Genomic DNA, 10,523 nt, shown 5'->3' on the forward strand with positions numbered 1-10,523 from the left:
GCTTTGTGAAGCATGAAAAACTGGGTTCCTTGCAACTGCCAATGCGCTCTGACTGTCAGTGTACATAGTGTTGGCAGTGTCCTGTCCAACACCCAAATCACCGCGTCTAAGCCATACACAACCATAGCTGTGAAGACTGCCCTATACTCAGCCTCACAACTCGAAGTGGCCATAGTAGGTTGCTTCTTGCTCAACCATGATATACATGAACTACCAAGCATGAAACAAAAACCACTTGTGGACACTCGTGTGTCAAAACAACCAGCCCAATCTGAGTCCGAAAAAGCATGTAAGTCTGCGGCAATGATCCCCCCTTGGGATAAAACAAGCCAAGATGTAAAGTTACACTAAGGTAGCAGAAAATCCTCTTGACAGCCTGCCAATGCTTAGACCCTGGGCTATACATAAATCTGTTGACCTCTGAGACTACAAACTGAATATCTGGCCTCGTGTTGCATACATAAATGAGGCAGCCAACAACAGTTTGGTAAAGAGTGACATTAGCATGATCGCCAGCATCATGTAGACTCAACTTCAAACCTGTTTCCATGGGAGTGGCAATAGGTTTGCAATCCTCAAGTCCAAACTTACATAGCAATGTCTCTATGTAACTTTTCTGACACAAGGCAATACCATCATCACACTGCTTAAACTGTATACCCAAGTAATGATGCAACAGCCCCAAATATTTCATCTTGAAAGTAGCATTGAAATCAGCCTTAAATTCAGCAATATGTCTCTCATTTGGTCCAGTGATGTGATCAGCAAATCATCAACATAAAGAACCACAATGACAAGTACATCACCCTCACGCTTTACATACAATGTGCTTTCTATTGGACTGTTACAAAAGCCTCGTTTGACCAAATGAGTGTCAGATTTCTCATACCAAGCACGAGGAGATTGCTTCAACCCATACAAAGCCTTCTTACATCTGCACACTTTGTCCTCTTGTCCTTTTATGACAAAACCGCGAGGCTGCGTTACATAAACTTTCTCAAATATGTCACCATTCAAGAAATCAGTAACAATGTCTGATTGATGTACATTCCAACCAAAATGAGCTGCCAATGCCCATAGAAAATGCACAGTAGTCATACGACAAGTGGGAGCAAAAGTCTCTTCATAATCTATGCCTTTTTGCTCTGCATAACCCTTTGCATTAAACCGAGCCTTATGGCGATCGATCTCACCATCCGGCTTGTGTTTCAACTTGTAAACCCACTTTGTACCAATGGCCTTTTTGCTAGGAGGCAAATCACATAAAGTCCATGTGTCATTTTCTATAAGTGCATCATATTCTGATTGCATGGCAGCCATCCAATGTTCTAAATTATGTGCTTCATCAAAAGACAGAGGCTCTTCAACATCATGTAAGCTAGACACAGCCAAAGCATAACAATCTGATGCATAAGATGCATGGCGAGAGCCTGAACGAGTACGACTAGACAAAGGTGCATCCAATTTACTGTCACGCAAAGTGTGTACCAGCCATTTTGGCATACCTCTGCATCAGTAATAGGCTGATCTGTAACATTTTCAGAAACCCCATAGGCTGTACATTTGCCTCATTGGAACTTACATTCATATTTCCACCACTAAAAAGAGGCAACAAAGTGTCATAAATGTCGTGTGAGCTTACTGTATACACCAGAATATTTTTACATTTGTACCAAAACTGGGGTACCTTGGGATCTGCACGGGCATGTTAGGTGCATTAGCATCTTCATGATTTCCATAATGGATGCATTAGTGCTAATGTTTGTTAGTTTTTATGACTGCTTGTTGCTAATAAGTTTTTACCTAAAGTAGTCAATCATTTGATGACTGGAGTCACTCTTAGGGAACTTGTTGATAGCTATCTTAACGACTCTAAATTCAAGCTATGACCATTAGGTATCTCAGTTTGTGCTGAATAGGAAATTATCAATTCTAAATGAGTCCCTAGCCTAAGTTTAGCCGACTAAATGATCAGATACTAGCTAGACTTTGAGCTTGGTCCGAAAGAAACTCAAAAAAAATTCAGAGATGTTAGTGACCGCAGTGGGGTTGTGAGCTCAAGTGTCTTTACGCACAAAAATTCTTCTTTTGATGATTGCCTTGGTAGACAGGAGAGTAAGTAAATGAAAAAGGGTTACCCTATGTCGAGTCCAAGTAGGACATAAAGAGAGAGAGGTTTGTTATCTATAGTATCAAGGATAAAGAATGAATAGCTGTTGTCGCATAGATCTTTGAGGTCTTTTGGGATTTCCTTTACGAAGTCAAAAGAGGAGGATTACCAAGGGATAGCAATAAATTTTAAGTTCAAGGCTTGCCGGCCTAGATCTTTGAAGTCTTGGGTGTTTTCATAGTTATGAGACCATTTCCAAGTAGGAGCATGTGAACGGAGGTTATGATAATAAATCAGAAAAAAAAATTGTTTGCATGGCTAATTTTCTAATCAGAAATTGAAAGCAGTTGGGAAGTGTGGGCCGCGAGTGGGTTCGTTGCAGAGAGCTCAGCTTGGAGAGGGCGTTGTGAGAGGCGAGCCCATGAGGGGCCGAGAAGGGTTGCATTGGGTGTACAGAGCATAGGATGAGAGAGAGAGAGCCCGTCGTTAGTGGTGTGAGCAGAAGTTGCGAGAAGAGGGCAGGCCAGAGCCGCCAAGGGAACGCGAGTGAGGAGGAGAAGGGAGCCCAAGTGGGCGACCCTATGTGTGTGTGTACTCATTGGGGAGACGAAGGTGAGGCTGTGAGAGGCGAGCCAGAGAGGAAGCCGGGTGCTGTAGAAGGGACTGTAGGGGTTGTGAGAGAGGGGGTCGAGTTCATTTGAGAGCCAAGGGGACTACCCTCTGTGTGTGGGGGTGTGTGTACTCCCATAACGAGAGAGCAGGAGAATGCATGGAGAGCCGCCTGAAGGAGGCGCTGCTTGGTGAGGTTGCGAGCCCGAGAGGGAGAGAGAAAGGGATTGGCGCTAAGGAGAGGTTTTCTGGGCCAGAGCCGAGTGCGAGTGAGGGAGCATGGGAAGCACCGAGTCAGTGCATGCATGCCATATTCAGAGAGTGCCAATAGAGAGAGAAAAAGCATTGTGTGTGTAGTGTGTGTGAGAGAGATGAATTATCTGTAATGCTAGTTAGAGAGAGAGAGAGAGAGAGAGAGAGAGAGAGAGAGAGAGAGAGAGTGCGCCGCATGTGAGTGTATCTGTGTGTGTAGTAAGATAGACAATGTCTTCCTTCTTTGAATGTGTATGCAAGAAATAGAGAGAGAGTTTTCTGTTTCAGTTTTGTGTGTGTATGTGTATGGGAGTAAGAGAGAGAAAGAGAGAATCGTTCTGCTGTAGTGTCATTTGAAAGTAAGAGAGAGAAGGATTCATTCTTGTTTGTAGTGAAAGAAGAATAGAGAGAAAGAGGGCTGTTGCATGGATATAGTATAAGAGAGAGAGCCTCTCTGCAGCAAATTAGTTTTTTTAATACTTACAAACATTAAAAAAAAGTTGAAATCTTAAAAACATATTAGATAGAAGCATTAAAAACTTAAAAACAATATTATTTTCATACATTAGTTCCATAATTGAGAATAAATTTGATCATTTGAAGATGTATCTGCATCAAAAGCATATTTGGAAATGAAATGTTGCATATTGATGCATGAATGATGGCATTTGGGAAAGGAAATTAGATCATTGACAATTTTTGGCAATTTCAATGGAAATTTACATTCTACGAGATTATTCTGGTGTTTTTGATTGAAAATCTATTCAGTGATTCTACATGCAATGTTCATTAATCTGAAATCCAATAAGTGATTGCTTTGTTTTAGGAGTCTAGAATGTGTGAGTTCTCAATGTGTGAGTCAAGTAGTTTGAACTCTAGCGGTCAAGTAAATGTTTAAATGATTGCGTGTTGATAAATCCTGGTTAAAAAATCCATTAAAAATGTATATTAGAACTCAAATTTTAACCATAAATAGCATATCTAGAGATGCATACATGAGAAATAGTGCATATTAGAGAGTTGGACTACGAAACTGGGAGGGCATATATATTTGGACTACAAAGCATAGCAAAGTAAGTGAAATACAAACGCATAATCAAAAAATTGCTAAAATGGCTTTGAAGCCCCAAATATATGGCAAATTAGTGCACGTCTAGACTAATTAGGGGACCATTGGTTTAACTGAACGTTATTTAGAAGACTTGAAAGGCGACGTTCACTTACATTACTGTCTCCAGTACATGACAGTAAGGGCTAAACAGAATCTTCCACAAACACTACATCTCGTGAAACCAGAATACGCTTTGTTTGTGGATGATATAACCTGTAACCTTTGCTTTCAGCACTATAACCAACAAAAATACATTTGACAGCCTTATCATCCAATTTTCTGCGCTGCACTTGTGGCACCAAAGCATATGCCAAACAACCAAAAACACGCATGTGCTCAATAGAAGGCTTTCTATCATGCCATGATTCATATGGAGTAGACTGCAAAGCTTTCGTAGGACACCTGTTAAGTACATAAGTGGCACACATGATGGCCTCAAGCCAAAAAGAATGTGGCAAAGCTTGAATTTTGACCATACATCGTGCCATTTCCGTAAGTGACCTATTTTTCCTCTCAGCAACACCATTTTGTTGGGTGTATAAGGCACTGTACATTGGTGTTTTATCCCACAAGTAGCCAGAAATGCATTGAATTCATGATACATATACTCCCCCCCTCGATCCGAACGGAGGGTGCCCATAGTACATTTTGAGACATTTTCAGCCATAGCCAGAAATTGTTTGAAGCACGTAAAAACTTCGGAATTCTCTTTAAGTGGAAATACCCATGCATGCCTGGAGTAATCATCAATGAAAGTCACGAAGTATAGGTAATTGCCCATGGACGGAGTTTGCATGGGCCCACAAACATCACTATGCACAAGCTGCAACCTGCATGTGGCCCGAATTGAACCATCCTTTGGAAACTTAGAACGCTGCATCTTACCCAAAATACAGCCTTCACAAACATGTAGTGACAGGTGCTTCAAGAGGTGGCAAAGAAGCAACCATATTAGATTTTTGCAAATGCAGCAAACTAGAAAATTCAGATGACCAAAACATGCATCAAAGTTTTGCATCTGAAATAGCCCTTGAATCTGCAACACATTTGCAAAATTTTGTCCACACTTTTCATACAAAGTGAGCTTATACAGCCCACGGCACAAAAGGCCAGATGCAACAATTTCATCACCAAAACTAAGATCATGAACTGTACATCTGTCATCCACAAATTTGACTACAAGTCCAAGTCTAGCAAGTGCGGATACAGACAAGAGATTCTTCTTGATCCCAGGTACATAAAGTGCATCAACAAGTGTGAAGGAACTGCCATTTGCATCAGTAAGCACAATCTTTCCAACTCCTAGAACCGGATAAGAGGCATTGTTGGCACAAGTGACTGAGTTCCCATGAGGGATAGACTCGAGAGAGGTAAACAATTCACGATGTGAGTAATGTGCTTTGTAGCACCACTGTCAAAATACCACACATGTGAATCTACAGCAACTGACAAGCATGCATCATGGACAGCAGGATTGTAAGTGCACTCTGCGCCAAAAGCCCATTCTACATCAACAATCAGCATCACTGTCTCCTTTCACAGAAGACTCAACAATGGATGCATTTGTAGTGGAACCAACATTTGCAATGGAACCACCCTCTTTCTTCTTAGCCTCTTTGGCCTTCAACTTAGGACACGACTTGATCAAGTGATCATTAGATTTACAATAATGGCAACACATCTTCTTTTTGCCCTTATCACCAGAATTTCCAGACGAAGTGCTGCCAGCAGAAGCATTGGGAACAGAAGTTTTTCCACTCGCAGCAGAACCATGAGAAGTGGCTGCATTGCTGTTACCACCCTTTCTTTGAGAAGCAATAAAAGCCTGTTCAACTGCACGCTGTCTAGTCCTGTTTTTTTGAAAAGTGACTCTTGCAATAGCAATGTGCATAATGCATCAAACTTGACAACTTCTGGATTTCCTTGGGTCATAAGTCTCCAAGTACTAGCAAAAGTCTGGCAAGGATCTGGTAAGGCATCAAGAACAGTCCGCACAAGGGAACCGTCTGAAATAACTTCACCTGCAAAAATAAGTTGCTCATTGATATCCTTTTACACTAGCAAGGAAAGTGTCCATATCATCTTCCTCATGCATAATCTTCGACTCCAGCTCTTTACGCAGCAAAGCAATTTTAGCCTCATTGCAACTTGCATAAAGACCAACCAATATATCCCAAGCATGTTGCAGATTTTTTTGAATGGATATGAGGAACAATGGTGCACTTCACAGACAACACAATCAATGCATGAGCCTGTGCATCCTTAACATCCCAACGACCTTGTTCTATCGTAGGCAAAACAACTCTAACATCAGCAATCCTTGCAGCAAGACCTGCAACATCCTCAACATCGCCTACATCCTCAGAATTAGGACGTACATCAATGCCCTGCACAATATTCCAAACGCCCTTTGACACAAAAACATGTTGCACCAGGTAAGCCCACATAGGGTAATTGTCCCTATCCAACCTGTCCTCAGCAACAAACATCTTGAACACATCTGTGTTGTTGTTGTCAGCCCTAGTAAATGCTACACCTGATGTGAAAACTACTCGAAAATAGGAGAAATGGAGCAGGAACAACACGTGCTATATAGCACAAACCGTAGAAGACTATAAGGCACCTGTTATGCAAAAAGCAGCAGTGACAGAAATTCTGCACAAAATGACAAAATAGCATGTGCAGTACAGTAGCCTGTAGTGGAAACGAAGGCCGAAATGAGCCCGAATCAAAAATCTGAGCAGACATGTACTGGAGTAGCTGGCGACTAAGCCCGGGAGGACGTAACCTGCTCTGATACCAATTTTTGGAATTAGGGTTGCAGAGAGACCCACACATCTTGGAGAAGACGATGGAATCTCAAGGCACACAATACAGAGTGTGTTACTTAGTGTGCAATGGAAAGATAGATAGCCCTAGAGTGATGGGCATATATACAATGCTCGGGGGAAAAAACCTCCTAAAGAGGGAAAAAATGCCCCAGCGGTCCTAGTGTGTTCACACAAATCACTACCACATGTATATGGTAACAAATTCAAATGAAGGAAAGACCAAAGAGATATCACGTCGTACAAAACAAAGAAGGTCCAAGAAAATGATGACACTTCACAAGGTATGCCTCAAAATCCATACACACAATGGGTTATGTCAGAGGTAAGAAAAGAATGATGATCAGCCTTCAACAAAAACATGAAGCCAACAATGACTGAGAATGGTCATCCAACTCTGGGTTGGCCTACAAGGACAAAGGAATTTGGTGATGGGACTAGACGGAAGCACCCATCAGATGTAAAGTTTCCATCAAATTTTCATGCAACTATAAGGTAGTATACAAGAAGTAGATCTTTATACTATAAATCTTCTATATTGTATGTGACTTAATGAAGCCTAAAAAACAAAAGGGACTAACAATACTGACAAGAACAGAAGGGGCAAAAATGACAGTTCAGTCATCTCTTTTGATAGATGTCTGTAGGAGAAACAAGGGATACATGTAATTGGCAGCCAGAAGGTGCCAGAGATACATGTCAGTCATTCCCAAGATTGACACCTAGAAAAGAGCCAAATACAAGTCAAAATCAAGCCAAACTTTCTAAGGAGGCTACAAATAGAGAATACAAGCTAAGGATGTTTATTTTTAAAAAAATAGTATAATCCCTTGCCAAGGATGCATTTTTTTCAGATTTGTAGCCATGATAGCCACTTATGTACCTTGTACATCATGTATATGAATTTTGGAGACAAATGGACAATGATAGCTCATCACTATCGCGAATGATGTAGAATAAGTCCCTTTTGATGCAAGTTACTAACTTGGGGGATTAATTGGGGTTTGTCAGGATTTAATTTAAGTCATGTATCAAGTAGGAGGAGTATAATGATTTACACAGCACACAAAAGCTAAAAATGGCAAATGAGGCTTCGATTACCTTGGTACAGGAACAAAGGAGTCACCAACAAAGAAGAACAAACACAAATGGTAGAAAAACCAACCTTTGCAGGGTTACATATCTTGTCCTTGATGAGGCAGATCAAATGCTAGACATGGGTTTTGAACCTCATGTCATAAAAATTATCTCCCAGATTTGGCCTGACAAATAGACTTTGCATTGGAGTGCAACTTGGCCTAAAGAAGTTGAACTTGGTTTAGCCAGACAATTTCTATAGAATCCTTACAAATTTTTCATTGGCTCACAAGATATGAAAGCCAATCATGCAATTCTATAGATTGTAGAAGTTGTTTTTGAAAATGAGGAAGACACACAAAATTGGTAGATAGTTGTCATCAATTATGATTTTCTTGAATCATGTGAAGATGATGCACATTGGATTGGACAAACAGGATAGCTCATGCAAAGGCTACATCATATACTTTCTTTACATCAAAAAAGCGACAACAAATACCACACCAGCATTGACAACCAGGTCATGTCAAGGACGACATGAATTCGGAGGGGGGAGTGTTGACCCGTGGATCAACAGCCAATTTTTGTACCAACGCCTTATTTTCTAAGAGTTATGAAATGCTACAGACTATGGTTAAAAACATCATTTGTAATGATTAGTTAGTCTAGTTGTAGAGCCGGGGTACAATGACACTTCCAGATTGTACATACAAAGCCATTTTACCCCTTGAACTCTATTTTAGGTTTACCCTATGGTAGCCTTAGTATATAAGGTACCTAGGTCATTTTGTAATTAGAAGAACTTTTATCATAATCAAGTTTTAAGTTGCCGTCAACTGTGTGAGAGAGAGAAAGAGAGAGAGAGCGTGAGTTTCTTCCTGACGCAACTCTCCGCTCGTTCATCACATTGGAGATCCAACAACACCATTGTGCTAGGCTAGGCAAGAGATATGCGACAATGCCAAGCATTCCTTGTGGAACGGAGTAAAAGCACTCGTGCATCTACAAGCTATTTGCATCTGTAAGTATATCAAATAATGTTTGTTTCTGTGTGCAAGTAGTCATTAGAATCTTGGTGACATAAGCTACACATAGGTACTCATAGAATTCAGTTTTGGGCACTTCTAAAATCCGACTTTGCCTTCGTACGCATTTTGTGCAGATGGGTTTAAAGCTAGTATTGTGAGTGTAGAGGCTTTAGGAGATGTATATCCTAGTGAGGGGATGACGTTCGTTCAGTTTTGTACAATTCTGGTATGTTTAATGAGTTTCCTTCCGTTTGTGCATACGTGGGTTGGGTGGTGTAGTTGAGAGTAGCGAGATTCTAGATTGTAGTTTAGTTAGCCTTCCAGAGTGTTGTATGCATGGGATGGTCTCAGCTTGACAAGCTAAAGAGATTGCCTTCGTGCGCCTATCGTGTCATCTATGTCCTTGATTGACATTATGTTGATCTAGGTTGTGCTGCATATAATTTATAGGTGTTGTGATTCTCTCCCACAACACTTGTTCATCTATTGATCTTGTGTTTGCTGAATATTTGTTAGTGAACCTGGAGACTTCTCTCCTCCATCTGCTTTCATTTGCACTTTTTCTTGAGTCGGCTTCTATGAAACAACTTTTGTTGATTCTTCAAGTATGTCAATGATGACATATTCTTGTGGTTTCTCTGCTTTGTTCGTTTGAACTTTGGCACCATACTCCATGACATAGCTATTTGTCTCACTTTTTTTGCTTTCACACACAAACCTTGTTAGCTTCCTTCAACACCTTTATCATAAATAAGGAAGTTATGGCATAGCCACTTGAAAGTTTGTCTTCAACATCATGTGGAGGATCCAATATAGAAATTTCTTCCACAATTCTTTTGCAATCACTTATCAGTTTTGCTTCAGTAGCTTCAAAGAGGTTTTTGGTTTCTTGAACAACCAAAACCATTAGAAAGGGTCTTATATCATAGCCATCTTTGTCGCAAAATTTGGTGTTGGTCACCTCATTTACATAGAAATCAAGAGTTGCAAGTATTTGATCCCATCCAAAGGGTTCAAATAACTCCTCTGGAAATGGTTCCTTAATGTAAGCTTTTATCTTCTGCTGAATGCTCTAGGATGAATTCTTCCTTTTTAAGACTCCCGCATTCTGATACCCCGTAAATCCAAATATGAGTTTTGCTTTGCAACCAAGCAGGTACCTCCTTTTCCTGTTTAGTTGTGGAGTTTAATTATTCCCTCGAGGTTTGCTCTACATTTCTATAACTATGCTTTGACACTGATTTTTCTGGTGACCTCTTTGTGTCTTAAGTAGATATAGTCATGGCCCCAGTCTTATACCATTTTGAGCTGATGCATAAATGGTCTTCCCAATATGATATCAAAGTTGTTGCTCTTATCAAAGCTCATTATGGCAAAGGTGTGCTCATACACAATGCCACATGAGGATACAATGATTTGCTCTAACATTCCTATCGGTATCTTCAAGTATCCATCCGCTAATTGAAGTTTCATTTGAGTTGTCCTAAGAGTAGGCTTTTTCCATTTTT

The sequence above is a fragment of the Adiantum capillus-veneris genome, chromosome 9 (genome assembly GCF_014529385.1).
Source record: "Adiantum capillus-veneris isolate H3 chromosome 9, ASM1452938v2, whole genome shotgun sequence".
NCBI lineage: Eukaryota > Viridiplantae > Streptophyta > Polypodiopsida > Polypodiales > Pteridaceae > Adiantum > Adiantum capillus-veneris.